Source organism: Hyaena hyaena, unplaced genomic scaffold, assembly GCF_003009895.1.
Source record: "Hyaena hyaena isolate Hyena2069 unplaced genomic scaffold, ASM300989v1 scaffold_310, whole genome shotgun sequence".
Classification (NCBI taxonomy): Eukaryota; Metazoa; Chordata; class Mammalia; order Carnivora; family Hyaenidae; genus Hyaena; species Hyaena hyaena.
The window spans coordinates 1,356,992-1,369,221 of record NW_024080940.1 but is presented as its reverse complement, the minus strand read 5'-3'; the positions used below and the strand labels follow the sequence as shown (position 1 = coordinate 1,369,221).

The 12,230-nt window shown below is 44.6% G+C and overlaps 1 protein-coding gene across 2 annotated transcripts in view; it reads left to right on the top strand.

The window, feature by feature from the left end:
* The first annotated feature begins 535 nt into the window (after positions 1–535).
* The window catches only part of PRLR (prolactin receptor), a 160,456-nt gene continuing 148,761 nt past the window's right edge, over positions 536–12,230 (top strand). For both annotated transcript variants that reach the window (XM_039248238.1, XM_039248237.1), the window contains exon 1: positions 536–735. The gene's annotated coding sequence lies outside the window, so the exon portion shown is untranslated. The remainder of the gene's footprint in view (positions 736–12,230) is intronic.

The window sequence follows — 12,230 nt, the reverse complement described above, 5'->3', positions numbered from 1 at the left end:
ACCCTGCTTAGGTCACTGACTGTTTATTTTCTTTTGTCCCTTTCACTCTGACCCCTCTTTCTCACGGAAGAGGAGATTCAACTCCCTGGAGCCCCCCCTCGACTACTGCCAAGCTGCTGTTCCTCAGAAATAAAGGAAAGAAATTTGACATGGAGAGGCTCCACATCTTGGCTGCCGGGAGAAATAGCATCTTCGAGGTCATTCGGTTGTTATTACGAGGACAGTTGTTATTACTGTTTTGCCTGTGTATGTTCTCGTGCAGTCTCCGTGGAAGATGTGTGGCCCTGATCATGCAAAACCAATGTGGGATAATCAGTTATTTCTTCTACACGTCTTTGCTGTTCTCCCGAGCCCCAACCCACCTCTCTCACCTTGTAAAACTGGCAGGCTCTGGACATTTTGCATGCTGAAGAAAATCACTGTTTTGCCTCCAGCAAGGAACATAAATGTTGCAACACTGACTCCTCCTCTCATGAAGAAAGAGTGAACAAGTGCACCGAGTTGAGCTTCTCACAGAGCCACCGGAATGGGGACGGTGGCGCCCAGGCTGGGATCCTGAGACGCCTGTGCTTCCCCCCCACCCCGCCCCCGCCCCCTTTCCGTCTTACTCGCTCTTCTCCCTCTGTCTGGATTTTACCGGCTGTTGGTGAAACAGCTTTACACCCATCGGCTCTCCAGGCCCTCTTGCAGGAAGTGCTCACCGACTGAGAAAGCAGACTTTGCTCCGAGGCTAAAGTGAGTAGCCTGCGGCGGACGCGGGGGCTGCGGGTTCGAGGCCGGCGAGCGGCGAGGGCCGAGCGCTCGGCCCTGGGGCTGCGGGTTCGAGGCCCGCGTGCGGCACGGACTGCTGCTCGGAAAGTACCAGAACGCAGCCGGAGGCGCTAGCTAGGGCTGCTGCCCAGCGGCGGCCGCAGGTGCAGAGCCGGGGCTCCGACCGCAGTCAGCATTGCTGGCCCCTCGGAGAGGAACCAAGAGTGCCCCTCCCCCTTACAACTGCACACATTCGGCTTCTTTTTAAGGCATCTTCAGATGCGCCTTGGAGAGTGAGTTTCGGCGTGTCTGTGCGATTCTCACCATGTACATTATTTTACTTCAAACTGAAAAGAAAAAACAGCGGGAAGGGGCTCGGGCAGGTGAGGTGATGCCCGCGAGCTCGCGGGGCCTCGGAGCGGCGGCGCAGCCTTCCGGGCAGCCGGCGGGGAAAGTTCGGGGTGCCCCGCGCGGGCCCGGAAGGCGGGGCTCGGCCGCGCGGGCAGCGGGCGCCGGGGCAGGCGGGAGGCCCTGCAGCCCCGGAGGCGGCGGCGAGCCGGGCCCGCGGGGCGGGCGGGCGCGCGCGCTCCGGTCCCGGGGAGCCGGGCGCCGAGCGGGCCCAGCGGCGCGGGAGTGCCAGCTCTGGGGGCAGGAAACCTCCTGGTACTGACCTCTACCTGTATCCTGGGGAAGCCGCTCACGTCGTCCTCATGACTAGCAATGTAGCGTTTTCTATGATTGGACATGAAAACGGTTGCAAAGTAGTATTCTTAATCCGGAGGGATTTGTTTGTTTTCATTCATCAAGTTGACTGGCAAAGATTGCGCCCAGCCTCATGCTCCTTGGTCAGCGGAGTGCGCCTCTGGCTGTGCAAACTTGGGCAAGGCACTTGTGCTCTCTGGGCCTCTGGTTTCTTTGCAACATTTAGGGTAATTAATCATTCCATATACATACCGCATTAAACATTAGTGTGTGTGTACACGATGTATTTTTATGTATAATTATATAGGGTATATTAATATATATAGTATATATTATGTATTTTAATATATCATAACATATAGAATTATATATCCTATAATATTTTATATATATAAATTGGGTAAATGTATTGAATAGTGTAAGGAAGAGGCTGACGAAACTTAAAAAAATTTTTAAGCAGATGAAATTTTTAATTTTAGTGGTTCTTAAAAGTTGAGAATCATGGGTCCTTTTGAGACTTATCCATGAGTTCTCCCCCAAGGGAAAAAAAATATTCCCATGTACTATACATAAAGTTTTGCAAGCAGTCCCTCAAGGTTTGTGGACGCTCCGGGAAGACCCTTCCTTTCCTTCCTTTTGAGGACCTTTTGTATCAGGACAACCCGGCTAACCCTCTGCTGGCAGCTGAGCTGGCTACGGAAGTCATCCCCTGGTCCGGAGTCAGCCAGGCTGCTGAGGAGAAGGCAGTCTTGTCACCAGTCAGCTCCTGGGCCACTGTTTCCCAAAGGCTTCGCCAATCCCTGCCTCCTGGAGAACCCTCCTCACAAACTCTTTTAATGACTTTCCTAAGGTGATGGTCCTCAGCCCTAGAGATTTCATCCCTACAAACGGCACTCGAAAGCCACCTGTTGAAGGTCACGGTCTGTCTCAGAGATAGTTTTCAGGTCCCCTAGCTGGATGCCAGACAGTGGAGCCAAAGGTTTGGTTTTTGTTTTTTTTTTTTTTTCTTCCTTAGTTTATTGTCAAGTTGGTTTCTGTATAACACCCAGTGCTCTTCCCAACAAGTGCCCTCCTCCATGCCCATCACCCCCCTTCTGAAGGAAACAAGCACTATTTTCTCTCCAGTGCGTACTTGGAGTAGTGATGGTGTTATTTTGGAGCTTTGGACCTTCTTTTAAAGTACTAGGGACTCCTGTCTTGTGGGACCTGGGTCTTCCATTGGCAATGCCAGCAAGGTACAGTGGAAGACACATGGAGCTTTGGAGCCCAACAGACTTTAGATCTGGGCTCCCACATTACAAGTCACTGAACTACTCTAAGCCTCACTTTTCCCGTTTGTAAAATGGGGAGCAATACTGCTTTTCTTGCACGGTTATTAGGAAAATGGAAAATGAGAAATGGAAATGCCTGGTGTATAGTCAGTAATGGACTGCTGTTATGAATATTGATGTGAGGTTAGAAGTTAAGTGTTAAGTAGTTCCATGCTATTTCAGAGCAGCTTACTTTTTCTCCTACAGGGCTTAGGTCAGCAACAGAATGAGAAAAGTCACTTCTGGTCTAATTATTCTCAGGGATGAGCGGTGGGTTCAGAATACAGAGCTGGCTTTCCTGTTTCATCTTTGTCAAGCAGAGCACTCTGTGTTGCCATTAAATAACATGTGTCCAGACTGGTATGGATTCTCCACCCTTCCTCTCAATTCTCTTTTGGCCTGCGATGTTGAAAGTGAAATGGTTATCTCTCTGCTCACAGTCACAAACACCTCAGCATGGAGACCAGAGCGGTTTCACGGTCACGTCCGTCTCCAGATACCCAAGAAACTGTCTCTGTAAAGAGAAATGTCTCCACTGTCATTGTTCACAGTGTGGCTCAAATAGCCAATTCAGCGTATTCTCTCTGTATCTCTCCTCTTCTGTCTCTCTCTTAGTTACAATTACTCCTGTAACTTAGCTGCTCGTTAGTTGCAAGAAGCTGGACGACATAGAAATGTGGGAAAGAAATATCAGAATTTTAAAAGGCAATTGGATACCCTCATAGTAGCCCTTCCAAAGATCCATCAGTATATTCTGGCAAGACCTCCTCTCATCAAAGATGACAGCTTTGATACCTACTGTTCACTGAGCATCGAGGTGAACTAAGCACTTTTCTACATCACCTCAGTTAATCTCATAGCAACACTGCAGGGTATGAATTGTCACCTAAAGCTTTGCAAATACATTGAGGCTTATAAAAATTTACATTACTTGCCCAATCTGCAGAGCTGGTAAAAGGCAGAGTTGGGATCCAAGCCTGGGAGCCCTGGGCTTGGATCCCAGTTCTGCCTGACTTTGACATTCACTCTTTTCATACTAGGTAGTGTTGCCAAGCTCCCTGGCATCAGAACATTGCATCATGCCAACTGGGTCCCAACCCAGTTCTTCTTTAGAACATTTAGGGTAAGAATAACCAAATCTTCTAGGTGATTGAAGTGGCATGAACATATACTTTGCATCAGATACATATTAACAAGCAGCAACAATAAAATCGTCTGTGAAGAATAATTTCCCCAACACTTTCCAGAGCCAGCTGTGAGACTTCAGTTAGGCAATACCGACCTTCAGCAGGCGAGGCTGGCTCTGGGCCACCAACTTTCTCAGCAACTCTTTTAGGTGAAAAAGAGCCCTAGAATTTTCATTCTCTGCTACTTTAAAAAGGAATAGGGTCACCCTTTTCAGTTACCTCCCTGTGTTAAGCATTTATTCATTCAACAAATACTTGCTGAGCTCTGAAAAAGATAGACAAGGTCCTGTCTCTAGTGGAGCGTCTGGGCTAGAGAGAGTGATAGATAAGAGACAGGTGAACAAATACATAAATAAGATAATTCCAGATATTGAGAAATGCTATGAAGAAAGTAAGGAGAGGCTGGGGGCGAAAGAGTAACAGGGCTTGGAAGCAACTTGCATTAGGGCAGCCAAGGAGATTTCCACAAAAAGGTCATTCTTGAACTTGAACTTGTATAATAAGAGGGAGCCAGTCTGATGAAGGTCTGGGGAAGGGACTGCCTTAGCAGAAAAATCTCCAGGGGAAGATCTGGAAGTGGAATAAATGAAGGAGTAGAGTGGCGCCTGAGTGGCTCAGTCAGTTAAGTGTCCTACATTTGGCTCTGGCTGAGGTCATGATCTTTTGATTTGTGGGAGCTGACAGCGCGGAGCCTGTTTGGGTTTCTCTCTCTGCCCCTCCCTTGCTCATGCTCTCTCTCTCTCTCAAAATAAATAAACATCAAAAAATGAAGCAGTAGAGCCTCAGATAGAATGAGATGTTCCCTTAGAAATCAATATGGGTTTTATATAGGGGAAATTATTGATTGCCTATTGTACTCTTCTAGGCCATGCTGTGGACTTTATGCTTATCTTATTTAACCTGACAGTCTGGCAAGTTAGTTATCTTTGTCTTGCTTTGGTAGTGGAAGAAACCAAGATTCACAGAAGGCAGGCAGCTAGCACAAAGTTACAAAGCTGGCATTCTGAATCCTGTAGTCTGTTTTGCTCGCACAGCATGTGGCTTTTGAGATCATCTCTTCCAGAAGATAGCAAGGAGCTAACAGAAGGAAAGTATCAAAAGTATATTAGGTGGCTAATTGATTTCTATCTGATGCCCTAAATTCCAGTTGGTGTGTCTAAACTTGCACCGTGGAATATAGTAGCACTAGCTACATGTGACGATTAGGTACTTAAAATGGGATTAGTCCAAATTGAGATGGCTGTAAGTATAAAATACACCCTAGATTTCTTTATTTTTAAGTTTATTTTTATTTAATTTGAGAGAGAAGGGGGAGGGGGAGGAGCAGAGAGGAGAGAGAGAGAGAGAGGGAGACAGAATCCCAAGCTATTAGCACAGAGCCTGATGCAGGGCTTGAACTCACAAACCCTGAGATCATGACCTGAACTGAAATCAAGAATCAGAGTTTAACTGCCTGAGCCATCCGGGAGCCCCTACACCCTAGATTTCAAAGACCTAATATCAAAAAAACCCACCCTTATTGATTTTCGTATTGATTATATGTTAGAATGGTAATATTTGGATGCATTGGTTTAGATGGAATATATTATTAAAATTAATTTCATCTGTTTCCTTTTAGTTTTTTTTTATATTTTCATTTAACAGTACTGGTATAGACGAATAAGTTGACAAATACACGATAGGAAATTTTTCTCCCTTCTTCCTAACGTAATTTTTTTCTCTCGTCTTGGCCCAGACTTCTTCTCTCTTTCCCATCAGGTAAATCTCAGGAAGCTTTCAAACATCCTATGAGCAAAGGGTCATTTTGCATATGGATTGAGATTTACCTTCAAATCACTTCTAAAGACAATGTCTTTGTCATTCTGGGAGTTTGTAAAGTCAGATCAGTAGACAGCTAGTTTTCATGTTTGTGTATAAAGTCCATCAAATAAGTCATGTCACTGGGGTAATAAGTGTTTGTCCCTCTCTGTCCTCTTACTTTACAACAGCCTGAACAATACACAGTCCCGGTTTCCAGAAGGACTGCCCCGGCAACCTCACAGGCCATTTTGGTTTCTTTTGTCCATTAGCTAAAGTGGCCCTTGAATAGCATGTCAGCAAAAGAGAGATATGATTTGTTCCTGCAATTCGTGTATTCCAGAGGGAAAGCAGTCAGATTCTGAAGTTGTTAGAGGAAGGCTCTGGCCTGGGATATCAGCAGTCTGGGTTCTATTTTTGTCTACTGGCCTGTGTGTCAGCCTCACCCTGCTTCCCCCAGCAATCCTGTAGGAAGCTCACAGTTCGTGAGATAATACCATAAAAAGTGCTTATGAAGAAACATGCCAAACAAGTGGGAACCATGGTTATCACTGATGACCTGAGGACCCTAGACATTCATCTGTGGGGAAGAGTTCGCTGCCTGTAGACTGAGCAAAGCCCTGTACGGGTGTTCTTTCAGCTATACAGAGAGCATCCGTTCATGTTCACTTAAAGCCTAAATCTGAGGGGGAAACAACAGAAGCTGAGCACCCCCGAATTTTAGTGTATCTACATCAACAGCAACATAGAGTTTTCTGCATCTTCTAAGCCAAGAAGCCTGTATCTGACTCCATAAGGAAAATGACAGAACATAACAGGTCTTGCTCTGCATGAGCATGTTATCTTGCTGAGAAGATGGGCATAAACAGGAGACACCAGGAGCAGTGTCAGAGAACATTCTCCAAGTGTTACAGGAGTGAAACAGGGTTTGGAGATTCCAGAGGGCAGTGTGCCTGAGAAAGACCAGGTAAGAGATAGGCATCGAAGGACATAAAACTAGGCTACAGACAGAGTGGAGACGGGGAGAGAGGGCATTTCAAGTAAGGAAATATGCACAAGTAGTACAGCAAATGGAGACGTGCGGGGAGGGTTTGAGGATGTAAAAGGGAACTCTTAAAGTCACAGGGAAGCTTTTACAACACACTGATGCCTCAGTTGCAGCTCCAGACTTTTCATTTAATCATTTTAGGAATGAAGACTGGCTGTCAATATAACTGTTTTTTTTTTTAACTCCCCAGAATATTCTGTTTTTTCTAATGGTTATTTATTTACTTTGAAAGAGGAACAGAATGTGTGTGTGTGTGAGCAGGGAAGGAGCAGAGGGAGGGAGGGAGAGAGGAGGGAGGGAGGGAGGGAGGGAGAGAGAGAGAACCCCAAGCATGCTCCACGCTATGAGCACTGAGTCACACTTGGGGCTCGAGGTCACGAACTTTGAGATGGTGACCTGAGCCGAAACCAAGAGTCAGAAGCTTAACCCGACTGAGCCACTCAGGTACCCCTCCCCAGAGTATCCTAAAGTGAATATTCTGAGCTAGAGTTGAAAACCACTGAGCAAAAAAGACAAGGTTTTTAGATCACAATCATGGGAAATAAGATTTAAAGGGTAATATTTTAAAGGGGATTAAATGGAGAACATGTGTGATCTTTACAGAAATTTTATATACATGTATATCTATCTCTGTGTGGTCTTTTTAAATCACAGGTAATTGCTGCTCCTACTGATCCTACCCATGTGGGTGGCTAAACGTTGTCTCTAGCTGTCCCTTCCCTTACTCTGTGTGTTTTTGCAGTGCCCCGTATTTAATCCTGGTTAAACAGTCGGTATCCCACAGCTGCTTGTCATACCCACAAGGCTTTGTATAAACATTGCAAAGGGCTTTATTATCATGCCCATTTAAGCCCATAGTAGTTATTTTAGAATAACCGGTAACCTTCTCTCACCTCTCCAACTTTACAAATTGGGAAATAGAATTTAATTACTTGCCTTGAGCCTTGAGGCCAACTGGCAGCAGCAGTGAAATTAGAATTCTCAGCCACTGAACTCCCCGAATCTGCTTTGGCTCCCAGAGTGAGTCTGCACAGTCTCCTGCTGCTGTTACAATACTCTGTCCTGGCAATGTTATTTCTTCAATGAATGAATCAGTGTTACAGATCAGTAGGTGAAAGATGACAGGTCGGCCTGAGCTGCAGTGCTGCGATGATGAGCAGCAGCAGGGCATAGGCAGCCATGGTGGTCCCTGGAGGCCCATCACTGCCGTCTTGGAGTTTCTGTCCCGGTGGAAGTGTGGCCATGCGTATCACAGCTCTTGCATTCCTACCTCTGGGAAGGGAAGACTCCTTAAGCCCCAGGCCTCTTGGGCTATTCTAATTCCTCTCCTCTGAAGCTCCTGTTTTCTGAAAGAATATTGATTTTTTATTACACACCTGAAAAGAAAGAGAAGAAAGCCCAGCAATTCTTACAGCTCCATTTTTAAATAATCCTTCGTATGTTTTGGGAATTTGGGGTTGATTGCCAATAGTGAGGCCGGGAGGCCTTTACAAAAGGTAATGAGGAAAAGCTAGAGCCTTGACACTACAGTCTCTTCAGAACAAGAAGATGGATTACTTTTGCCCCATTCCCAAATGATTATGTTCTTCTGCTCTATCTCCAAATCCATCCCTGACTGAAAAACAATTTCCAATATCTTCAGTTACCACAAAACTCAAGTCTCTGAAACAGTCGTCCTCACTGATTGCTCATGACAGTCATCTTGGGAGCTTTGAAAAATGCAGATGCCCAGGCCCCACCCATGGAACCATGGACTCAAGAGTCTGGGAATGGAACCTGGGGATCAGCATTTATTCATAATTGTCCGGGTGATTATAATGTGGATCAGTAAGAGCTGATCTTCCCTCTCAGCTAAGATCCAGATCTTAATTACTTATTTATATTTCTTTTTTGTCTTGTTTTAGGTCACATGACCCCAGAGAACCAACCAAACCGTATTTGTGTTGTCATTCTACTCTTTGGAAAACATGGTTTCTAACATAATATTAAGTTTTCTACTTATCGGGGCACCTGGTGGCTCAGTCAGTTGAGCAACCGACCTCAGCTCAGGTCATGATCTCATGGTTTGTGGGTTCGAGCCCCGCATCAGGCTCTGTGCTGACAACTCAGGACCTGGAGCCTGTTTCAGATTCTGTGTCTCCCTCTCTCTCTGCCCTCCCCTGCTCTCGCTTGGTCCCTCCCTCTCTCTCTCTCTCAAAAAAAAAAAAAGCATTAAAAATTATTTTTAAGTTTTCTACTTATCTAAACTAACTCCAGACTCAAAATGGCTTTGCATAGCCTCATGACTAAAATTTCTGTAAGTGCAATTTGGAACTCAGATTGCCAGAAGCTTGGTAATTATGAGATTAAAAGATAAAGGTTCAGGCTTTCTGCCGCCCATGTATTAAATTTCCCAATTGCTATGTTGATCTTTAGCAACACTTGCTTTCGTCTCTTAGCCATTTGAATGCCAATTAACTCCATTTCTGTTCACACCCTTATTAAAAATATAATTACAGCAGTACACTCCAGGGACCGTCATTGCATAGACTTTACAAGGTGATTGGCCAAGAACTAACTAGGTTGTGTAAAACCTTCTCAGCCCTGATGCAGAGGCTACCAGCCCCAGAGTAGGCTAGGTGAGTCATGAATTTTAGTTTGCAAAGAGGTGATTACAAGTCACCCAAATGTAGAAGAAAAAATACAGGATACACAAAATGGTTGTAGAATCAGTCTGAGAATAGTTATCCAGGGTCTAGTTAAGTCTGTGACTCCAGCCATTCTCAGAAGTTTATATTAATGCCAACAAGCAACCAGTGTTTTTTAGTAGATTTGGAGGGCAGAGTAGAAAGGGAATGATGTACCATTGTACTTTTCTGTAGTGTTGAGGTTGTAGCATTAGCGGGAGAAATTGTGAAGGAAGTTTCAGAGAGAAGGGTGGACAAAGAACTGCTGGTAGCCAAGCATCAGAGACATCCGTAGTTTTTTATTCCCTCAACTTTATGGAAGGCCCACTATAGCCCAAAGCTGTTATATGACCTGGAGAGAGAGAGCGATGAAGTTCCTGCTCTCATGGAATTTGTAGTCCAGTGAGAGGAAGTAGATATCCACATTAAGACACCAATAAATAAAATCTGTAAGTTGGTTGTGCTTTGGGGACAAATAAAGTGAGGCAAAGGGAGTAGAGTCTGAAGAAGCTGCTTTAAATAGAATTACAAGAGTTCTTCTCTCTGAAGTGGTGGCATTTGAGCTAACACATCAGTGTGAAAGCAACGCAAAATCGGGAGGAAAGAAAACCCAGCAGAAGGAACAGCAAGAGTAGAAGCCCTGAGGTTGGAAGTGATTTGACCCATTCAGGAAGCAGAAAGGAGACCAGTATGGCTGGATCTCAGTGATGAAGCGATAGACCATCTGGCAGGAAGACAGCCCCAAGAGCGGAAGGTCATGGGATAGGGTTAGGATTTTAGGTGCTTCAAGGGAACCATTAGGAGGTTTTGAGCAGGGGAGTAATGTGTTCTACATTGCACTTTAGAGATCTCTCAGGCTTCCGTGTGGAGAACGGAGTATAGACTGGAAGCAGAGGGAGGACATGACAGGTACCAGAGGAGGTAAGGTTGGATCTGCTAAGGTGGGAGCTGTAGAATAGAAGAAGGATTGGATTCAGGAGGGAGTTCAGAGGTCAGGCCAGCGTGCCTTCCAGGTGGATAGGCCAGCAGCATCGATGGCGGAGTTCCTCTTGTCTGACATCATTTTTCCTGCCCTCTCCTGACTCAGGCCATTGGTTTTGAACCAAAATGGAATAATATCTAATGTTATTTGGAAACGGTAGGGATTTTGACCTAACCTTATTTAGAAAAAAATCAAATTCCTGTCCTTGGAGAAATTTGTTTGCTGCTTTCTACCTCATAACCATAAAAATTTCATCTCATCTCTCAAGAGTGTTTTGATGGGTTCTGTTGTTTTTGATTACTGTGCTTTCCGTAAGTGCTGGAAATGTCTCCTTCACATTGCTAAAGTTTATCTTTTTTTCTAAGTATTTTGACACTCTAGCTGCATTTACTGAATCCTTCATGCCATCAGGCATTTATACACGGCTTCTTTGCAGTTGGTCAGTTTCTCCACGTAAATGCTGACATCATAATAGCAAGCAAATAATGAGCACTTATTACATCCAAGGCATTATTTTAAGAGTTTCACATCCAATCCTCCCAGTCACCTTTGAGTAAGTACCCTTTTTAGTATCATTTTATAAGTGAAGAAACTGAGGCAAAAATAAAGAGCTTAAGTCATGTGTCCATGCTCACACAGATGGTAAGTTGCGAAGCCAGCGTTTGCACTGATGCCGGCTTAAGAGCTCCAGGTTCTCAGTGCTGCTTTCCTTCTGTCTCCTTTTCACTCTTTCCTGTATAACTGAAGCTGCTCCCTTCAGAATCAGACTTGTTTCTTCTCCATAAACCCCAAGGTACCACTAAGAGGCGCTTCAACAGCTTCCGCGAACAGCACTGGAGAAGCAGTGCCATCATTCAGAGGCTGGATGATTCAGCCCCTCTCCGGAAGGACCTCCGTCCAAACCGCCTGCCATCTGCCCAGGCGGGAGGGGAACCACGCACCCTCCCAGAGAGCTGGCTGCACAAAGTTGCCAACACTAGAGGACTCTGAAATGCCCCCTCTTCTCACCTCCCTGTGCAACAAATTCTGGTTCCTCTCCAGGGTCATCTGAAACTGGCCTTTAGAAACGAAGGACAGCAAAGGATCATTCAGTCACTTGTTATCACATTTTTTGCTTTAAAAATATTGTAGACTCTCTCCAGAGTTTCATTGTTAGATGTCAGATAATCGTGGGGAACATAGTAGTCCATACTGTTTTCTCTACCTTCCCCTGCATATCTGCTTCCAGAAAATTCTCTGAAGTTACTTAGTTTTCCAGTAATTTGTGTGAAAGTAACACATCTTCGTCCTTTCCTAATGGTAGTATCATCAATGAATTTAACAGAATTAAGGTTTATGCAAAGAAATGCATTAAAATTTCTTTAATTCCATTAAATCCTTCAGCAATTATTGTAGAGGCAATAGTTGTGATGATGCATCTTCTAGGCTGTGAGGTTTTTTTGTTCCAATTGCCACAGGGTAATTTTCTATAAAAACTGACTGACATGCATTCATTGGAAGTGTTGAATTTATCTAATCAAATCATCAATCTGTTTAACTCTTTGGTTTTCAATAAAAGTATTATTTTAAAATGTTATGCAATATATGTCAGGTATTTCTTATGGTTATATTAACTTCCAAATTCAGAACTATAAAGGAAAAAGAGAACTATAGTTATAGTTGCATTAGACTTCTCGTCATATTTAAGTTAGGAAGGTATCAGTGGACCATCAGTTAATTAAAGAAAGTTTGAAAACCATTTGAAGTCTTTGAATATCCTCCAGATAGCTCAGGACCCTAGAAATAGCT